The following is a 23,178-nucleotide window of genomic DNA, read 5'->3' as shown; positions in this document are numbered from 1 at the left end:
TTAATGCCCCCTTTCGATTTCCATCCATGAGACCTAAGGAAAGACTTCCTTATACCAGTTAGCCCTGTAATGTCCAGCCTTAACCTGAGAGAATGAATGGAGGAACGAATGAATGAAGCAAGCAAAGCACTGTGTTAAGCCCTGGGGGCAGGGGGGCAGGGGGGCACAGAGTACAAAAGTAAGACAGCCCCTGCTCTCAAGGTGCCCGTGTTCTAATGGGAAGCTAGCTAATGCTCAATATTCCCTCACAACTAAAGCATAATCAAATTACCTCTCCCTTCAGGCCTGACAAGATTACTTCCCTAAATCCGTGCTGACAATCACAGTACACGAGCTCTTTCTATGTATATATATATATATATATATATATATATATAGAGAGAGAGAGAGAGAGAGAGAGAGAGAGAGAGAGAGAGAGAGAATGTGTGTGTGTGTGTGTGTGTGTGTGTGTGTATAATGTATATAACCCTCCTCAAACAGACCCAGAGGGTGGATGGGAAAGAGAGGGTTAATTGGGGCCATTATTATCCTTGATGGGGACATCACATCACTGTGTTTCCCCGGGGAGCCCCTGGCTTTCTGCCACCGGTACACCTGCCATGAGACTATATTGGTGCCAAGGCCATGCTGGAAATCATGCCCCATGCCCCAGGGCTGGACCCCCGAGGCATGAATGAGATCATGTAGGTAAAACATTTGTAAACTTGCAGGCAGTCTAGAAACAGGAGCTGTTATTGGGGGGGGGGCGGGGCTGGCTGGAAGAGGGAGAGGACCCCATGGGGGAAAGATGCAAAATGTTTGACTTGGCCCAATTTTTCAGGAAGAATTCCCTAGCAATAAGCACTGTTCCCTAGGGGGATGGGCTGCCTGGCAGTTGGGGGTTCCCCTTTCCAGCAGAGGCTTGATGATTACTTGTCAAGTATGTTATTTTGGGGGGTCCTTTTTCTCTGTGGGTTGGACAGGCTGGCCACGGAGCTCCCTTCCAACTATCAGTTCACTGAGTCTTTTGTAAATCCCTAGTGTTGGACTTTGGGATTCCAAAGTTCTAGGTTCAAATCCCACCTCTGACACTTGTTAGCCGTGAGAGAAGCTTCAAACCCCTTCACCTTTCTGAGCCTCAGTAATCTCATCTGTAAAGTGGGCGTTGTAACTGCCTCACAAGGTTGTCACTTATAAAGTTTAAAGCGACTGGTGCCAGTGCTGTCCAGAGCCTCTGCAACCCACATTCCTACCCCAGAGGATATGTGGGTGCCAAGGGATGTTCTTCTTTTTGTTTCTTTTTAAATTTTATTTTGATTTTCAGTTACAGATTCCCACCCTCCCTCCACCCCTTCCCTCACCCCTTGAGAATGCAAGAAATATGATAGCCATAATGCATAGGAAGGTATACAAAACATATTTCTGCCTTAGCCATGTATCCAAGCAATGTAAGAAAAAGAAATGGGGAAAAGGTATGCTTCAATCTGCATTCAGAGTCCATCAGTTTTCTCTTTGGAGGTGGATGCCATTTTTCATCATTAGAGTTGTGGTGGATCATTTTATTGACCACAGTTATGAAATCTTTCACAGTTGATTACCATGTCCCTATTGCTGTTTCTGTGTACATTATTCTCCTGGTTCAGCTCACTTCACTTATTCCTGGTTCATCCTTTCCCCAGTTGATGGGCATCCCCTCAGTTTTTTAAATTTTTGTCACCACAAAAAGAACTGCCATCAATATTTTTTGTACACATGGGTCCTTTTCCCTTTTCTTTAATCTCTTTGATATACAGACCTAGTAGTGCAATTGCTGGGTCACAGACTGTGCTGTTTTATAGCCCTTTGAACATACTCTCAAATTGTTCTCCAGAATGGTTGGATCAGTTCAGCACTCTGCCAATAGTGGATGAATATATTTATCTGTCCCCCATCCCTTCCAGCATTTGTCATTTTCCTTTTCTGTCATCTTAGACATGCTGAGGGGAATAAGGCGCTACCTCAGAATTGGTTTGATTTGCATTTCTCTAAACAATACTGATTTAGAGCATTTTTTTCCCTAAGACTATTGGTAGCTTTAAATTCTACCTCTGAAACCTACCTGTTCACATCCTTTGACCATTTCTCTAGTGGGGAAAGGCTCCTATTTTTATAAAATTAAAAAGTATGTTATTTTCCCAATTCCATGTAAAGTTAGTTTTCAACATTTATTTTTGTAAGATTTTGAGTTCCAAATTTTCCTCTCCCTTCCTTCCCTCTTGCTTCCCAAGACAATAATCAATCTGATATAGGTTATACAATCTTGTTAAACATCTTTCTACATTAGTCATGTTGTGAGAGAAGAATCAGAACAAAAGTGAAAAAACCATAAGGAAAAAAAATGAAAATAGTATGTTTCAATCTGCATTCAGACTGCATAGTTCTTTTTCTGGATGTGGAAAGGATTTTCCATCATGAGTTCTTTGGAATTATCTTGGATCATTGCCCTTCTGAGAAGAGCTATGTCTATCACAGTTGATCATCACACAATGTTGCTTTGACTGTGTACAATGTTCTACTAGTTCTGCGCACTCCACTCAGCATCAGTTCATGAAAGTCTTTCCAGGTTTTCCTGAAATCCACCTGCTCATCATTTCTTAGAGCACAATAGTATTCGATTACATTCATATACCACAACTTGTTCAGCCATTCCCCAATTGATGGGCATCACATCAATTTCCAATTCTTTGCCACTGTAAAAAGAGCTACTATTTTTGTACAAATGGTCCTTTTCCCTTTTTTCTCTTTGGGATACAGAAATATTGCTGGATCAAAGGGGGTGTGCAATTTGCCCTTTGGGCATAGTTCCATAGTCCATGAATCCATTCGCTACTCCACGAACAGTGCATTAGTGTCCAAATTTGCCTACATCCCCTGAAACATTTTTCATTTTCCTTTTCTGTCATATTAGCTAATCTGATAGGTGTGAGGTGGTACCTCAGAACTGTTTTGATTTATATTTGTCTTAGTCAGTCATAAATTAGAGCATCTCTTCATATGATTATAGCTTTGAATTCTTCAACTGAAAACTTTCTATTCATATGCTTTAATTATTTATCATTTAGGATATGAGTTGTATTCTTATAAATTTGACTCAGTTCTCTATATGTTTGAGAAATGAGGCCTTTATCAAAGACATTTGCTGTAAAAATTATCTCCCAGCTTTCTGAGAAATAATGGTTGCATTGGTTTTGTTGTGTAAATCCTTTTTACTTTAATGTAATCAAAATGATCCATTTTACATCTTGTAATGCTCCCTATCTCTTCTTTGGTCATAAATTCTTCCCTTCTTCATAGTTCTGATGAGTAAGTTATTCCTTGCTCTCCTAATTTGCTTATGGTGCCACCCTTTATGTTTAAGTCATGTACCCATTATGACCTTACCTTGGTATATACCCCCAACAACTCTTTACTGATTTTGCAGTTGTTGCCCTGGGTGAAGTCCAGGAGCAACAGCAGCAGCAACAGCTTCCAGGCTCACAGCAGGGTGCCTGGAGCAGGGCCCTGAGCCTGGAGCAATCCACCAGTGAGGCTCCACCCACCTGCAAACCGGCAGCTCCCTGGGAAGGTGAGCAGTCTGGGCAGCATAGCAGGGACCCTCACCAGGCACCACAAAGCTAGCACAGACCACCAGTGAGGCTTCGACCCCTCTGCTGACCAGTAGTGAAGCCCCACCCAAGACTGGTCAACAGCTAGTTCCCAGCCCTTGGACCTCCCATCAGAGAGACTGTTTCCAGGACAAACCAGCAGCAGGGACTCAGTATATCAAAACAAAATTACCCTTCCAGGGACGGCTAGCAGAGAAACTGGTTACCATAGTAACCCACCAGCACGCCACACACTTGGAAAGATTGGAAACAGAATTACTCATCCACTGCCTGCTAACAGAGGCCCTGCTAACAGAGTAACCCAACAAGAAGGGCCTACCACTGGGGCAGACTAGCAATAACATCACTCCTCCAGGGACAGCAACCAGAAAGACTTTGTTAACTTTAGCTACCCAACAAAAGCAAGCAGCTGTCTTAAAGCCCAGTGAAAACCACCAATAAGACTCAGGTCATCACAAACCTCGGGACAGTTTAGGAATAGAGCCCAACTTGAATAAAATCATCAAGGCCAAAAAAGGCACAAAATGAGCAAAAACAGCAAGAACAACTAAAAAGTTTGACTATTGACAATTACTACAGTGATCTACAAAATCAAGGCATAAACATAGAGGAGGACAATAATAACAAAATGGCTACAGGTGAAATTTCAAGGACAAATGCAAAGTGGTCTCAGGCCCAAAAAGAATTTCTGGAAGAGTTTAAAAAGGACTTTAAAAAGCAAATTAGAGAAGTAGAAGAAAAATTGGAGAAAGAAATAAAAATAGTACACGAGAACCATGAAAAAGAAATAAAAAATTTACTGAGGAAAATAACTCCCTAAAAACCAGATTTAACCAAATAGAAAATAAAGTACAAAAGGTCAATGAAGAAAATAATTCTTTAAAAATCAAAATTGAACAAATGGAAACAAATTACTCAATGAGACACCAAGATACAATAAAACAAAATTTAAAAACTATAAAAAATAAGAAAATGTGAAATTTCTCATTGGAAAAACAGCTTACCTAGAAAATAGATCCATGAGAAATAATATAAAAATTATTAGGGGGCAGCTAGGTGGCACAGTGGATAAATCACCATCCCTGGATTCAGGAGGACCTGAGTTCAAATCTGACCTCAGACACTTGACACTTACTAGCTGTGTGACCCTGGGTAGGTCACTTAACCCACACTGACCCAACCAAAAAGAAATTTTTTTAAAGAATTATTAGACTATCTGAAAGCCATGACCAAAAAAAATGCCTGTACAATATCTTTACATAATCATCAAAGAAAACTGCCAGGAAATATTAGACGCAGAGGGCAAAATAAAAATTGAAAGAATCCACTGATTACCACATCAAAGAGATCCTAGAATGAAAACTCCCCAGAACATCAAAGCCAAATTTCAAAGCTCACAAATAAAAAAAAAAAAAACACCAGGATTGCAAGCCATCAAAAAGAAACAATTCAAATATTGTAGAACTACAGTCAGAATTACACAGGATTTGGCAGCTTCCCCATTATAGAATTGCAGGCCTTGATATATAATATACCAGGAACAAAAGAGTTAGGTTTACAACCAAGAATCACCTACCCAGCAAAATTGAATATATTATTTCAGAGTGAAAATGGATATTTAATAAAAAGAAGAATTTCAAACATTTCTGATTATCTTTTTCCTTTCTCTTTTTTTTTGCAGGGCAAAACTAGTAAGTGTCAAATGTCTGAGGCCAGATTTGAACTCAGGTCCTCCTGAATTCAGGGCTAGTGCTTTATCCACTGTGCCACCTAGCTGGCCCAAGCATTTCTGATTAAAAGGCCAGAGTTGAAAAAAAATTGACCTCCAAATACAAGATTCAAGAGAAAGATAAAAAGGTAAAAAAGAAACAAGAAAGAAAAACTGTAAGAAATTCAATAATGTTAAACTGTTTATATTTCTATATGATAAGATAAAATTTGTAAGTCTTAATCACTTTATTATAAGAGCAATTAGAAGTATATGTAGAGAGAGAATGTACTCATAAGGTATTATTGAAGGGATGATAATATTTATAATCTTAACAACTTTATTATAAGAATAATTAGGAGTTTATGTAGACAGAGGGTGTGGTTATAAGGTGACAATGATGGAATAACACCCCAGAAACAAAGTTAAGGGGTAAAAAGAAGTTTCATGTTAGAAGAAGGAGGGGGTAAATTGTCTCACATACACACAAAAAGAGGCATGAAAGAACTATCATAATGGAGGGGAAGATGGGGGCCATGGGCAAAGATTAAACCTTACTTTCATCAAAGCTGGCTCAAAGAGGGAATAACAAACAGACTCAGCTGGATATAGAAATCTATCTTACCCTATAAGGAAGTTTAAAAAGGGACAGTGGTAATAGAAGGGGGAGGGGGACTGACAGAAAGAAAGGGATATTGGGCAAGGCAGTGATCATAGATAAAACACTTGTGAGAAGGGAGATGGTGGAGAGTAAGAGTAGGTGGGGATAAACAGTTGAAAATAGCATAGAGAGAAATAAACAGTCATCATGAATATAAATGTGAATGGGATAAACTCACCCATTAAACAGAAGTGGATAGAAGAATGGATTAAAAGCCCAAATCCTACAATATGTTGTTTGCAAGAAACACATTTAAAGCAGAGAGATACACACAGGGTACAAGTAAGGGGCTGGAACAGAACCTATTATGCTTCAACTGAAGCAAAGAAACCAGGGGTAGCAATCATTATTTTAGACAAAGCAAAAGCAAAAATAGATCTAGTTAAAAGAGATAAAATAGGAAACTATATCTTGCTGAAAGGTACCATAGACAATGAAGGTATATGAATACTTAACATATATGCACCAAATGGTAGAGAATCTAAATTTTTGAAGGAGAAGTTGAATGACTTACAGGTTAAATAGATAATAAAACTATTCTAGTGAGTGATCTTAACCTTCCCCTCTCAGAATTCTATAAATCTAACCAAAAAATAAAAATAAAGAAAGAGGTAAGGAAATGAAAAAAATTCTTGAAAAGTTAGATATTATAGATTTCTGGAGAAAACTGAATGGGAATAGAAAGGAATAAACTTTCTTCTCAGCAGTACATGGGACCTGCATGAAAATTGACCATGTAGTAGGACATAAAAACCTTACAAGCTGTTACAGAAAAGCAGAAATAGTAAACATATCTTTTCCAGATCATAATGCAATAAAAATTACATTCAATAATAGACAATTGAAAGAGAGATTAAAAACCAATTGGAAATTACATAATCTGATCCTAAAAAAGAAATGGGTCAAAGAACAAATTATAGAAACAACTGATGATTTCATTATAGAAAATGACAATTATGAGACGACCTATCAAAATTTATGGGAAGCAGCCAAATCAGTTCTTAGGGGAAAATTTATATCCCTAACTGCTTACATAAATAAAATAGAGAAAAAGCATATCAATGATTTGGGTATGTAACTAAAACAACTAGAAAATGAATGAAATAAAAATCCCCAACTAAACACCAAGTTGGAAATCCTGAAAATCAAAGGAGAGATTAATAAAATTGAAAGTAAGAAAAACATTGAAATAATAAATAAAACTAGAAATTGATTTTATGGAAAAACTAATAAAATAGATAAATCAGGGGGCAGCTAGGTGGCACAGTGGATAAAGCACCAGCCCTGGATTCAGGAGTACCTGAGTTCAAATCCGGCCTCAGACACTTACTAGCTGTGTGACCCTGGGCAAGTCACTTAACCCCCATTGCCCTGCTAAAATAAAAAAAAATTAGATAAATCATCGGTTAATTGGATCACAAAAAGGAAAGAAGAAACCAAATTACTAGTGTCAAAAAGTAAAGGGGTGAACTCACTAACAATGAAGAGGAAATTAACACTAGTATTAGGAAATATTTTGCCCAGTTATATCCCAATAAATTTGACAATCTAAATATAATGTATGACTATCTACAAAAATGTAAGTTACCCAGATTAACAGAAGAAATAAAACATTCAAATAACCCAATTTTGGAAAAAGAAATTGAACAAGCCATTAATGAACTTCCTAAGAAAAGGTCCTCAAGACCAGATGGATTCACAAGTGAATTTTTCCAAACATTTAATGAACAATTAATCCCAATACTATATAAATTATTTGAAAAGATAAAGGAAGATGGAGTCCTGCCAGATTCCTTTTATGAGACACATATGATGCTAACCCAAACCAAGAAGAGCCAAAACAGAAAGTGAAAATTATAAAACAATCTTGCTAATGATTATTGTTGCAAAAAATTGTAAATAAAATACTAGCAAAAAGATTACAGAAATATATCACAAGGATCATACACTATGACCAGCGGGGATTCATACTAGGAATGCAGGGCTGGTTCAATATTAGGAAAAGCATTGGCATAATTGATCATATCAATAACAAAAGCAACAGAAATCTTATGATTATCTCAATAGATTTAGAAAAGGACTTTCACAAAATACAGCACCCATTGCCATTAAAAACAACAGGGAGTATAGGAATAAAAGGAGCTTACCCTAAAATGATAAGTACTATTTTTCTAAAAGCATAAGCAAGCATGATCTGTAATGGGAATAAGCTAAAAGCCTTCCCAATACAATGAGGGGTGAAGCAAGGATGCTCATTATAACCTCTATTATTTAATATTGTACTAGAAATGTTAGCCATAGCAATAAGAAAAATAAATTAAAGGAATTAGAATAGGCAAGGAGGAAACAAAACTTTCACTTTTTGCAGATGATATGATGCTATACTTAGAAAATGCTAGAGAATCAACTAAAAAGCTACTTGAAATTATTAGCAACTTTAGCAAAGTTGCAGGATACAAAATAAATCTATATAAATCATCAGCATTTCTATATATTACCAATAAAATCCAGCAACAACAGATAGAAAGAGAAATTCCTTTTTAAAAAAAAGTGTGGTCAATATAAAATACTTGGGAATCTACCTCCCAAGACAAACACAGCAAATATGTGACCAGAACTACAAAATACTTTTCACAAAAATAAAGTCAGATCTAAATAATTAGAAAAAATATATTAATTGCTTATGGGTAGGCAGAGCCAATATATTAAAACTGACAAACCTACCTAATGTAATTTATTTATTTAGTGCTATAACAAACTACCAAAAACATTTTATAGAGTTAGAAAAAATAATAACAAAATTCATCTAGAAAAACAAAAGTTCAAGGATATCATGGGGATCATTGAAAAGAAATACAAAAGGTGGTCTAGCAGTACCAGATCTCACAATCTGGTACTGGCTAAGAAACAGAGAGGTAGGGGCAGCTAGGTGGTGCAATGGATAGAGCACTGCCCCTGGAGTCAGGAGTACCTGAGTTCAAAACCCTACCTCAGACACTTAACACTTACTAGTTGTGTGACCCTGGGCAAGTCACTTAACCCCAATTGCCTCACTAAAAAAAAAAAAAGAAACAGAAAGGTAGATCAGTGGGATAGAATAGATAGAAATTACACTATAGTAAATGACTATAGTAATCTAGTATATGATAAACCCAAAGATCTCATCTTTTTGCAACATAAACTCATTATTTGACAAAAACTGCTGGGAAAACTGGAGAACAGTATGGCAGAAACTACGTATAGACCAACATCTCACACCATATACTAAAATAAGGTCAAAAATGTATACATGATTTACAAATAAAGGGTGATACCCTAAGCAAATTAAAAATATGGAATCATTTATTTGTAACATTTATGGGCAGAGGAAAAATTTAGGACCAAATAAGATATGGAGAGTAAAATAAAATATAAAGTTGATGATTTTGATTATATAAAATTTAAAAAGCTTTTGCACAAACAAAACTAATGTAACCAAAATTACAATGGAAGTAGAAACCTGGGAAAGAATTTTTGAACCAAATATCTCTGAGAAAGGCATCATTTCTCAAATATATAGAGAACTGAGTCAAATTTATAAAAATATAAGTAATTCCCCAATTGATAAATGGTCAAAGAATATGGACAGTTTTCAGACAAAGAAATCACAGCTATCTATAATCATATGAAGAAATGCTCTAGATTACTATTGATCAGAGAAATACAAATTAAAACAAATCTAAGCTATCACCTCACACCTATCAGAGTGACAAATATAACAAAAAACTGAATATATTAGATGGTGGAGGGGATTTGGGAAAGCTGGGATGCTAATCCACTGTAGGTGGAGTTGTGAAAAGATCCAACCATTCTGGGGAGCAATTTGGAACTATGCCCAAAGGGCTATAGAACTGTGCATACCCTTTAATCCAGCCATACCACTGCTAGGTGTATATCCTAAAGACATCCCCCAAAATAGAAAAAGACCTATTTGAACAAAAATATTTATAGCAGCTCTTCTTGTGGTGGCTAAGAATTGAAAATCAAAGGAATACCCATCAATTGGGGAATGACTAAACAAACTGTGCTATATTGTGGTGATAGAATATTATTGTGCTATAAGAAATGACAAGCAGGATGACTTAAGAAAGACCTAGAAAGACATGTATGAAATGATGTATAGTGAAGTGAGCAGAACCAAGAAAACATTGTGCACAGAGGTAGCAATATTGTTTTATGAAGAACTGTGAATGACTTGACTATTCTCAACAATACAATGATCCAAAACAACCCCTAAGGACTATTGATGACACATATTATCCATCTCCAAAGAAAGAACTGATATTGATGGGACAGACTGAAGCATGCTATTTACCACTTTCTTTCATTTTTTTTCTTTTAAGCAAGTTTTCTTGCACAAAATGGCAAATATGGTAATGTTTTATATAATCATACATATATAGCCCATATCTGATTATTTGCCACCTCAGTCAGAGAGGAGGGAGGGGAGGGAGGAAAAAAGGGGGGAATAAAAATTGGAACCCAAAACTATAAATAAAATTGTTTATTACAAAAAAGAGAAATAAGCAAGTGGAGAGGGGGATAGGTTTGAAGAAAAATATAGTAGGTGACCTTGCTGGGATCCTGTTAACCTATTGGTGGTTCCATGTGGTAACTGGGACTAGGCTGGTGGTCTCTTTGGGGGTCTGGGGTTTTGATGGTCTGCCTGGAGGTCTGGAATCCAGTGGAAGGTTTGAATACGACCCTGGCATCTGATTGGTGGTCTCAGTAGGGTTCTGGAACCCAAGTGGTGGCTTCAATTAGGGTCTGGGATTTGATTGGTGGTTTTCATTTGGGCCAAGTACTTAAGTAAAAGTCTAAGTGAAAGCCTGACACCTAATTGTGGGTCACCCAGTAAGTATGACTCTCTGTGGCCAACACCACCCCTGCCTTGGGAATTCTCCAGTCTTTGTTATTATGAGAGAGGGGAAAATGTCCTGATTGGATATTTTCTTCCATTCTCAGATTCTTTTCATCTCTATAAGAGGCTGCTGCAGATTCATATAAGACGACTATCAGTCAGATGCCAGGGTCCTACTAAAATTGCCAGTTGGGGGTCAGGGATCCATTAGGATCATGAACTGGCTGGACAAAGGATAAGGAAAATGTGGAAAAAGTAGAAAAGAGACTCAAAAATAACTGGGAGAAAGAGACAGTAGGACTGGTCTCTTGAAAGGGCTTCAGGGAAGGATATGCCATAGTCACTGGCCCTAGGGGTTCCACTAGGTCTTCTTTAAGAGAAAGCTGTTTTGGGGGGGGGGGCAGCTAGGTGGCGCAGTGGATAAAGCACCGGCCCTGGATTCAGGAGGACCTGAGTTCAAATTCGGTCTCAGACACTTGAAACTTACTAGGAGTGTGACCCCGGGCAAGTCACTTAACCCTCATTGCCATCTGAAAAAAAAAAAGAGGAAGTTGTTTTTGATGTCTCACCCAAAGTTTTCAAAAATAAAAGAAAAGTCTTGTATGTTAAGATCATATTTTCTACTCACTTCTGGTCTTTTCATCAGGAACCTTGAAAGTTCCCTATTTCGTTGAATGTCCATCTTTTCCCCTGAAAGAGAATGCTCAGTTTTGCTGGGTAATAGATTCTTGGCTGCAATCCAAGCTCCTTTGCCTACTGGGATATTGTATTCCAAGCCTTGTGATCCTTTAATGTTGAAGCTGCCAGGTCCCATGCAATTCTGACTGTGGCTCCATGATATTTAAACTGCTTCTTTCTGGCTCCTTGGAATATTTTCTCCCTCACCTGATAATTCTGGAATTTGGCTACAATATTCCTTGGAGTTTTCCTTTTGGGATCTGTTTCAAGAGGTGAATGGTGGATTCTTTCAATGATGATTTTATCCTCTGATTCTATAATATCAGGGCAGTTCTCCTTGATAATTTCCTGCAATATAGTGTCTAGACTCTTTCTGATCACGGCTTTTAGGCAGTCCAATGATTCTCAAATTGTCTCTCCTGGATCTCTTTTCCAGGTCAGTTGTCTTTCCAATGAGGTATTTCACATTTTCTTCATTTTTTTCATTCTTTTGATTCTGTTTGACTGATTCCTGGTGTCTCATGGAGTCATTAGCTTCCAACTGTCCAATTCAAATTTGTAAGGCATTGTTTTCTTCAGTTAGATTATGCATTTCCTTTTGCATTTGGCAAAATGATTTTTTAAGGAATTGTTTACTTCAATAAATCTTTATGCTCTCTTTTCCAAGCTGTTGATTCTTTTTTCTTAATTTCCTTGTGTTGCTTTCATTTCTCTCCCCATTTTTTCTCCTACTTCTGTCAATTGATTTTAAAAATCCTTTTTGAGCTCTTCCAAGAAGGCTTTATTCATCTTCCCTCTTGAGGCTTCACATGTAGGCAATTTGAGAGTATTTTCCTCATCTGAGTTTTTGTTTAGCTCTTTCCTGTTGACACAGAAGCTCTCCATGGTAAGAGCTCTTTTGGGGCTTGCTCTTTGTGCTTGCTCCCTGTGCTTGCTCTGGCATGCTGGGATGGCCAGGCTTGGTCGAGCTTGTCCCATGGGTAGCCCTCTATTTGGCAGCCTGCCCTCGCAGCTGGTGCTGGCGGATCTCACCACTGGCCTGCTGCCCCACCAGCTTGCTGAGCCAGGATCAAGGGTCTCGGTTGTAGCCTAGAGATTCCAGCTGACTTATGCAGACCCCCTCCATGCTGCACTATGTTGTGCTGCACCTCCCTTTTGCCTGGGTGTGAGCGACCTTTCCTGAAGTCTTCTAAATTATCTCAGGATGGAAGATTGTGTCTCTCTGTCTTTTTGTAGGTTCTGTAGTTTCAGAATCCCTTTAGAGGCTTGATTTAATGTTCTTTCTTAGGTAACCAAAAGAGAGCTCAGGCAACTTGCTGGCTTCTTTCTACCTTCTTGGGTCTGCCTCTATGAGATCAAGGGAAAAGATGGAAATACAGTGAAATAGGGGACTTTCAAGGTGTAACAATTGGAATGATGCTACCTTTTGGAGACTCAGTGTAGAAAAGCTCTGCCATGAGGAGAAGGCCTCTAAGGGAAAGCCATTCGGTCAAAGTCCTTGGTGTCAGGAAGTGATGTTTGCTTGTGGGTACTGTCTATCAAGGCTACCAGCCAATCAACTTTAGGTGCCTCCCATTTTCTATGAGGAGGACATGAAGGAGGAAGCAGACGCTGGTGGGACTGGGCTTCCTCTTTGGCTGCGAGACATCAGCATGGTGGCAGGGAACTTCAGAAGTGGGAGATTAGGAAGGCTAGGATTGCCAGGTTATAAGAAATCTCTTCCCAATCTTTCTCTTTCTTTTGCTATCTTTCAATAAACCCTTAAAAAATTCTAAACTCATATATCAGTGATTTTAGTCAGTTTCCCCCCAAAACTGGGGGGGGGGGGACAGATTAGAACCCACATTTAGAATTTTAAATTACACATTAGGAACTATTTTGCCCAACTGTGTGCCAATAAATTTGACAATCTAAATGAAATAGATAAATATTTACAAAATTACAAATTGGTGAGGTTAACTGAAGAGGAAATAAAATCCTTAAATAAGCCCATATTAGAAAAGGAAATTGAACAAGGCATTAATAAACTCCCTAAGAAAAAATCTCCAGGGCCAGATGGGTTTACAAGTGAATTCTACCAAACATTTAAATAACAATTAATTCCAATATAATGCTTTTTTTTTTTGGAAAAATAGGTGAAGAAGGAGTTCTACCAAATTCGTTTTATGACACAAATATGGTGGTGATAATAAAACCAGGCAGAACCAAAACAGAGAAAGAAAATTATAGACCAATTTCCTTAATGAATATTGATGCAAAAATCTTACATAAAATATTAGCAAGGAGATTGCAGCAAGTGATCACCAGGATAATACACTATGACCAGGTGGGATGTATACCAGGAATGCAGGGCTGGTTCAACATTAGGAAAACTATCAACATAATCAACCACATTAATAAGAAAACTAACCAAAATCATATGATTATCTTAATAGATAAAGAGAAAGTTTTTGACAAAATTGTTGGGGCCAAATTTAATATGGGGAGAATTAATTGGGTGGCTCCCTGAAATATTGGGGTCCCAAAAATAATGAGAAACCTCTAGATCCAAAGCTCCCTCCCCTCCAAACTGCCTTTAGACATTTCTCCCAGGCCCATAAGAAAGGAGCCTAACAGCCTCTTTTCCACAAATGAATCAGATTTTATTAATGGGAATAAAATACACGGCAAAGGTGAAATTAATAAAGTCAAAGACAAGGGAATAGGGAAAAAGAAAAATGGATAATCCCCCTAAAACTAACCTAAGTCTATACAATCCCCAAACTTATTTCCAGTTCAGTTAATTCAAAAGAGCAGGGCTCATTTGTTAACTAACCACCTGGGGTCCATAGCTTCAATGGGAAACAGCCATGCAGCCAGGCCCCACAGAACAAACTACCAAGAAAAAATCTCTCTCCTGTCCACTCCCGCAGCTCCCCCGACTGGAAAGAAAGTGCAATCCCCTCAAAGAGTGTTTACTCTCCCTCCGCCAAAAGGGGAAGTACTTCAAACTCGATCAGAGAGTGGTTTCTCCTACTGACATCAGGAACATACACATCACTCAGGACAGGACAGGTGTGGCCAATCCCAATCAGTCTGCCAAATTCCATTATTTTACCACATTCCATTATTTTACCACAAAATACAGCACCCATTCCTAATAAAAATAACAGAGAGCATAGGAATAGGTGGAACTTTCCTTAAAATAATAAGCAATATCTACCTAAAACCATCAGCAAACATTATATGTAATGGAGATAAGTTAGAGGCATTCCCAATAAGATTGGTGGTGAAACAGGGATGTCCATTATCACCTCTATTATTTAATATTGTAATAGAAATGTTAGCTATAGCAATAAGAGAAGAAAAAGGAATTAAAGTAATTAGAATAGGAAAGGAGGAAACAAAACTTTCACTCTTTGCAGATGATATGATGGTATACTTAGAGAATCCTAAAGAATCAACTAAAAAACTACTTGAAACAATTAACAACTTTAGCAAAGTTGCAGGATATAAAATAAACCCACATAAATTATCAGCATTTCTATACATGACCAACAAAGCTTAGCAGCAAGAGATAGAAAGAGAAATTCCATTTAAAGTAACAGTAGACAATATAAAATACTTGGGAGTCTACCTTGCCAAGAAAAACCCAGGAATTCTATGTGAACGCAATTACAAAGCACTTTTCACACAAATAAAATCAGATCTATGTAATTGTAAAAATATCGATTGCTAATGGATAGGCCAAGCTAATATAATAAAAATGACAATTCTACCTAAATTAATTTACCTATTCAGTGCCAAACTAATCAGACTACCAAAAATTATTTTATAGAGCTAGAAAAAAATAATAATAAAATTCATCTGGAAAAACCAGAAGTCAAGAATATCAAGGGAATTCATGAAAAAAATGTACAGGAAGGTGGGCTAGCCAAACAAAATTTGAAGCTATACTATAAAGTGGTAGTCATCAAAACTATGTGGTACTGACTAAGAAATAGAGTGGTGGGGAGGCTGGGGCTTCGGGGCTGGGACCTGGGCTGAGCCAGGCAGGACACGCAGTCTCTGGGTTGGGATAAGCTGCGGCTTTGCAGACTCAGGGCAGCACCGGCTGAGCCATGGCCAGCACAATGGTAGCAGTTGGACTGACGATTGCTGCTGCAGGATTTGCAGGCCTATATGTTTTGCAAACAATGAAGCATATGGGGCCTCAAGTGAAGCAAGCTATTCGAAGTCTGCCCAAATGTGCCTTCAGTAGTGGCTATTATAGAGGCGGATTTGAACCCCAAATAACAAAGTGAGAAGCTGCACTCATATTGGGAGTAAGCCCTGCAGCCAATAAGGGGAAAATTAGAGGTGTTCACTGACAAATCATGCTTTTAAACCACCCAGACAAGGGAGAATCTCCTTATGTAGCAGCCAAAATCAATGAAGCTAAAGATTTATTAGAAAGTCAAGCTAAGAAGTAAAATTAATACACAGTGTTAAATTTATATATACATTGATTACTCTATGTATAGGAGTCCTGATGTTTTATAACTTCATAAAAGCTGTAATATTTCAAAGAAAAAAGAAATAGAGTGGAGGATCAATGGAACAGGCTAGGCACAGGAGACACAGTAGTAAATGACTTTAGTAATGTAGTGTTTGATAAACCCAAAGACTCCAGCTTCTGGGATAGGAACTCAGCATTTGACAAAAATTGCTGGGAAAACTGGAAGATAGTATGGCAGAAACTAGGCATAGAACAACATCTTACACTTTATACTAAAATGAGATCAAAATGGTACATGATTTAGACATAAAAGGTAATACCGTAGGTAAATTAGGAGAGGAAGGAATGGTTTATCTCTCAGAATTATGGAAAGGAGAACAGTTTATGACCAAACAAGAGACAGAGAATATTATGAAATGCAAAATGGATGATTTTGATTACATTAAATTAAAAAGGGTTTGTACAAACGGAAGTAATACACCCAAAATTAGAAGGGAAGCAGAAAGCTGGGAAACAATTTCTATAGCCAGTGTTTCTGATAAAGGCCTTGTTTCTAAAATATATCAGGAACTAAATCAAATTTATAAGAATCCAAGTCATGCCCCATTGAAAAATGGTCAAAGGGGGGCAGCTAGGTGGCACAGTGGATAGAACACCAGCCCTGGAGTCAGGAGTACCTGAGTTCAAATCCGGCCTCAGACACTTACTAGCTGTGTGACCCTGGGCAAGTCACTTAACCCCAATTGCCTCACTAAAAAAAAAAATAAGAAAAGAAAAATGGTCAAAGGATATGAACAGTCAGTTTTCTGATGAAGAAATCAAAGCTATCTATTGTCATTTGGAAAAATACTCTAAATCACTATTGATTAAAGATATACAAATTAAAACAACTCTGAGATACTACCTGACACCTATAAGATTGGCTAATATGACAAAAAAGGTAAATAATAAATGTTGGAAAAGCTGTGGAAAAATTGGAACACTAATACATTGTTGCTGGAGCTGTGAACTAATCCAACCATTCTGGAGAGCAATTTGGAACTATGCCCAAAGGGCTATAAAGCTGTGCATACCCTTTAACCAAGCAATACCCAAGCAATACCACTATTAGGCTTTTTCCCAAAGAGATCATAGAAAAGGGTAAAGGACCCACATGTACAAAAGTATTTATAGCTGCTCTTTTTGTGGTGGCAAGGAATTGGAAATTGAGGGGATGCCCATCAATTGAGGAATGGCTGAACAAGTTGTGGTATATGAATGTAATGGAATACTATTGTACTGTAAGAAACAATGAACAGGAAGATTTCAGAGAAACCTGGAAGGACTTACATGAACTGATGCTGAGTGTGAGGGCCAAAATTTGATATATGGAGTGTTATTTGGGTGACTCACCTTAATATTAGGTTTAATCTCCCCTCTGAACTGCCCTTTTTAGATATTTCTCCCAGGTCAATAAGAAAGGAGCCTCTAAGCTTTAGTTCACAAAAGGATCAGATTTTATTACTTGGGAATTAATAAAACAACAAAGGTGAAACTAATAAAAATCAAAGATAAGGAAATAGGAAAATAGAAATACAGATAGATATTCTTAATTCTAAACTTAGCCTATGCAATCCCAGACTGTTTCTTATTTAGGCTTCAAAGAAATTTAGGGTTTTCCATAATTAAACTCACCAAACACCTGAATAGCCACAGCAGTCGCCACACCAAGAGGGTGAACTAGTGTTTCAGAAGTGACTCGAGAGCTAGCACTCCGAAAGTGCCCTCTAACCTCCCTTCAGGGAGCATTCAATCTTTTCTCCCCCAAAGGGGGAGATCCTTCAAAAGATGCCTATATCACAAATAATTTTTACCACATTCCCCCCCTTTGTTTCTTTGGAAAACACTATGGGTTTGCCGATGAAACAGCCAAAAATAACAGAATATAATACCCTATGCTAGCAAACAATATGTTAATATCAATATAGAAAAGGGAGAGAGAAAAGTTTTGTCCAGAGGGGCGGTCCCTCATGAAACAACGCTTTGACATTAGCCTTGCAGAGGGAGGGCCTCTGCAGAGAGTACATGTTATAGACGGTGTATATAATAACAGAAGGAAAAAACAACAAAATAAAACTCTTCGTTTAAAGTCTTTGAGGTCTTGTCTTCTTGGAGTGGTAAGATGTCATCAGGAGAACTGGACTCTGGTCTGGTCTCTGGTCTGGAAAGCTGGACTCTGGTCTGGACTCTGGTCTGGAAAGCTGGACTCACTTCTTTAGCTGCTGAACTGCTGGATTTTTACTAATCCTTAGCATAGCATTGTCAATGGTCAAATTAATATATTCCATTACATTCCCCTCTATGTAATACAGGGTTGAGGTATTTATGTAAACTATAACACTTCTTACCACCATGTGTCTGGATCAAAGCCAAATTTAGTAATGTGTTCATGACACCTGAAAATGTTATGGAAAGGTTACCATACCACATCTCATGGTTCCAAGACATCCAGTAATTGTTCTAGGCCACAGGTGGCTGGATTCTGACCATGCCATCAAACTGAGTGAAAGAAAAAGAAAACAAGTTAAGTTAAACTAGGTTATTTTAGGAGGGAGAGAGGAAGAAACTGGACTGTGTCCAGCAATTGTAGTCTACATAGTTGCCATCATAAGTAAACCATGGACCTACGTGCACCTGTCTCTCCTTCTCTTGTACATATATTCTCTCCAGGTCCTGCATCAAACTCTCTGTAAGAGCAGTTAGTCTCTGAAATGTTGTTTCCATAATTCATAAATCTCATATTAATTTCACCAAAGACAGTATGATGGTAAAAATGTGTGTTATTCTGCATAACTGAGGATATACTTGTAATATATACAATAATTCCAAACCATACCCAGAGTACAATGACATACAAATGATAAATGAATGTAAGTGACTGATAATATTAGACAGTATTACATAATCTTCTTTGAGCTAGTAAACACATCATCTTATATATGAATTCTCTATCTAGTATGACAGTAACAGATACTTAAAGTGATAATCAATTTATCAAAAAGAAATAAAACATCAACCAGCAAGACTCAATATTCAATATGTTCATTGATAAATCAAGCAATAGGTTTCGATAACCTTTTTTTTAAAAAAAACATAATCCCATAAACAAAACTCATTAAACCCATGGTTCTCTCAAAAAAAAAAAAAAGAATTGTGATAGCTTCTGAGGCCCAATGGCCCCACAGCATATACTTAAAATGTCTTTGAAAATTCACTTAGTTTACAAAATTGAGTTAAAAAGAAAACAAAAACAAAAAATAAAAAAGCAAAAATTTACTAAGCACCCTTTTGTGCTTATGAAGAAACTTAAAGATGTGGTGAATTCCAGGCCTTTTCAATGCCTTTCAAAAACAAAACAAAACAAAAAGAAGGTTTCAAGGAACAAAGGTTAAGTAGGGGGAGGGGAAGGGGGTGAGGGAGATTGAGGTAGGCTAGAAAACCAGGCCATGTGCTTCAGTGGTTTACCTTCAGGAGGAAAAGCTTGTTAAAGGTATGTTATTATGCATTTAGAATTTGGGGTATATCACATCGTTTTAACTGGTTCCCCAATTCTCTGCACGCCGAAGTGGCAGGAGTTTCCGAATTGTCATTGATTTTTCTAATACTGTCATAATGGTAGAAAATGTGGAGTTCTTTAGCATCAGCTTTGTGCCACAGATTTGCCATAGGGGCTTATTCAACTGATGAATGATTACATTCAGCTGGTTATGTTTAGCAAAAGCTACAATCATATTATTTCCACCCCATGTACCTGGTTGTCTCAATTCAGCAACATATTCTTCAAAAGGAGAGTCATTCGTGGCAGCTAGGTGGTGCAGTGGATAGAGCACCAGCCCTGGAGTCAGGAGTACCTGAGTTCAAATCCAGTCTCAGACACTTAACACTTACTAGCTGTGTGACCCTGGGCAAGTCATTTAACCCCAATTGCCTCACTAAACAAACAAACAAACAAACAAAAAAAGGAGAGTCGTTCATTCTAAAAGTCTCAAAATCAGTTCTATGCATAAGCATATAAGCAGCAGTTTCTTGTCTGTGTCTGAGATGATTTCTAGGGTGGCCTTCCAGTTGATCCCCCAGGGCCCTAAAAAGGCAATTTCCATCTCCCAATACTGAGTCTCAAAGCATGTAACTGATTAGTAGGATTATCAAATAGGAACTGTCTATTGTCCCTGGGCTCTGTTAGGGTTCTTTGTTCTTGAACAGGTGCTATTGTTGGGGTTTTTTGCTCTTTAGCATCTATTTGAGTCCTATTTGAAATTTCTTTACCTATAGCTGGTGCAGGCTTTACATGAGAACAATGAATCCAAGATTCTGTTTCTCCATTTTTTTTTCCTTTTTCTCCAATTTTAATAGCAGTAGGAGTTGTCAGTAATGCCTGAAAAGGTCCCTCCCAAGTGGGCTGGGTTCCATTGGTTGGCTGAAAATTCTTAATATATTTAAATCAGGATTTAAATCATGCAAGGAAAAATCTAAAGGACCAGCTTGTACAGCAGCTCCTGCCTCATGGAGTTCACGTAGCCTAGTCTGTAATTCCTGTATATAGGAGGCAACAGAAGTATCACCTCCCACCAGTGATGTATAAACTGGGGAAAAAGTTTTAGCTTGGATAGGAGGGTGATCAAAAAGCATTTCATAAGGTGATATGTGAAGTTCTCCTCTTGGTTTACTGCGTAGATAGAATAATGCCAATGGTAGAACATCAGGCCATTTCAGATGTGTTTCAGTACATAATTTGCCAATCATACTCTTAAGCTCTTTATTCATACATTCAACCTGGCCTGAACATTGTGGGTGGTAGGGCGTGTGGAATTTTGGAGTCACTCCCAAGAAAGAGTAGATTTGGGATAAAACCAAATCAGTAAAATGTGTGCCTTTGTCAGAATCGATGCAGGCAGAACCAGGAGGACATTGTAGACAGTATCAACAACATTGTGTGTTGATCAGCTTTCATGGACTTGACTAGTAGTAGTAGTAGTAGTAGTAGTAGTAGTAGTAGTAGTAGTAGTAGTAGTAGTAGTAGTAGTAGGCCTCCACCAGTCTCGGACAACCACGGATCAGCGCCTTGAAGAGCCACAGGCCACAGTGTGGCTGTGCAGTCAGATACGGGAGCCACAGCTCCTGAGTGACTTATAACCGGTAACTGCTGCATCCCGTGTTGTATCTACCCCATGAGGAGTAGCTGGAGTGTCCTCTCCAGGGCGCTGACCTGAGCGGATCAATATGGAAAACAAGCTGTTGCCTATGCAGCAGGTTTTCCCTCTCTGCGACATTGGTGGATCCAAAGGAGAGGCAGAGCCAGTACAGTTTGGCACCAGTGCCACCGCAGGAGTTGTCAGAGGGATGTGATGTCCAACATCCAACTGCCTAAGGGACTCCGACTCCTGATTTTTCCTCGGGGTTAACTCCCGAAGCCTTTCCCATATATGGGTGTAGCCGCAAGGCAGCAGAGGTTTAAAATCAGGGTTTCCTTCCGCTAGCCTGCCAAGGCTGACAAGCCCCACTTGCCCTAAGCAATTGGTTTTAAGATGCCAGTGACTCACCTTCGCCCCTTCTCCTGTTAGTGGAAACAGTTCTGCCATGAGAAGGCCAGGAGTTGGGCTTCAGTGGTCAGAGGCTATTTGAGACTCAAGCCATTGGAGAATTTTATAGAGAGTGGGAGCTTATCTCCACTCCCACCCCGGCATGACAAACCTTTGGAACTTGACTATTCTCAGCAATACCATGGTACAAGATAGTTCCAAAGGACTCATGGTGGAAAATGCTCTCCAAATACATAAAAAAGAACTGTGGAATCTAGATGCAGATAGAACCATACTATCGCTATTTTTTGTTGTTTATCTTTTTTGAGGTTTTTCTTTTTTGTTCTGATTCTTCTTATACAGCATGACTAATGCAGAAATGTTTAATGTTATTGTACATATGTAACCCATATCATATTGATTGCTTTCTTGGGGAGGGGGGAAGTAGGGGAGAGAAAGAGAAAAAATTGAAACTAGAAATCTTATAAAAACAAATGTTGCAAACTGTCTCTACATGTAACTGGAAAATAATAATATACTTTTATGAAAAAAAGAATTAAAAATACTTTTAAAGTCAATTGTTGTATGCTCAGAAGAAAAAAAGAAGAAAAGGAAAGAGCCCCAGACTAGTCATTAGGACTTGGGATTTTATCTCTGGTCCACCAGGAATTTGTGCCTGGAACAACTGAACTAGTGAACTTCTGTCTTTCTGCCTCAGTTTCCTCATCTCTCAAATGAGCAGTTTGTGCTCAGTGATCTCTGACATCCATTCTGGCTCTCAGATTCAAAGCTGTATTGTCCCTTCTAGCTCTGATATTCGAGGTTTTTATATTTTCAGTTCTCTTCCAGCTCTAATATTATATATTCTGTGTGCTAGGATGTTTCTGGCTCTGACTTACTCTGCTCTGTTCTCTGTTTCACATTCCGTGTTCTTAGCTCCCTCCTGCATGTAACATTCCACGTTCTCTGTGATAACTGACTCTGGGGTTATGATGTTCTCTGCTTGAAATCCCCTTCTTTCTCTAAGATTGTATATTTCAGGGGTCCTACTAGGTCTGATATTCAAGGCCCCTCTGAATTCTAACACTCCATATTCTAACACTTTGTTTTAAAACACTTGTCTGATTTGAAATTCTCTGTTGTACGATTAAAAGAAATGTTTACTTGTTGAACTTTACCTTTTTTCTGCTCTAACATTCCTTTTACCTCATTTCCCAGATACTTCCCTCTCCATTCCATCCCTTTGGGATACCCCCAGGCTGCCTAGGGTCTCATTGTCTTGAAAGGCACTTTGAACATCTCCTCCTCCAAATTCACCTGTGTTCTCTGGGCTCTGAGGAACTCCCTTACCCCAGTTCTACCAGAATGCTAAATGCATAATTGTGTCACTGGAACAGAAGGCAAATGCTTCTTCCAGGAAGAGAAATATTCTAACAGGGGCATGGTATCATGGTTAGAGTACTGGATTTGAATTCAAGAAGACCTGAGTGCAAATTCTGCCACACACGGGTGATAGCTGTGTGACCCTAGGGAAGTCATTTAACTTCTCTGTGCCTCAGATTCTTCATCTGCA

General features: G+C 38.3%; 1 pseudogene; it reads left to right on the top strand.

Moving 5' to 3' along the window:
- The first annotated feature begins 15,670 nt into the window (after positions 1-15,670).
- Positions 15,671-16,021, top strand: LOC122733299 (annotated as a pseudogene).
- Positions 16,022-23,178: the final 7,157 nt, after the last annotated feature.

The sequence above is a fragment of the Dromiciops gliroides genome, chromosome X, assembly GCF_019393635.1.
Source record: "Dromiciops gliroides isolate mDroGli1 chromosome X, mDroGli1.pri, whole genome shotgun sequence".
NCBI lineage: Eukaryota > Metazoa > Chordata > Mammalia > Microbiotheria > Microbiotheriidae > Dromiciops > Dromiciops gliroides.
This window is presented reverse-complemented; position numbering and strand designations above follow the sequence as displayed.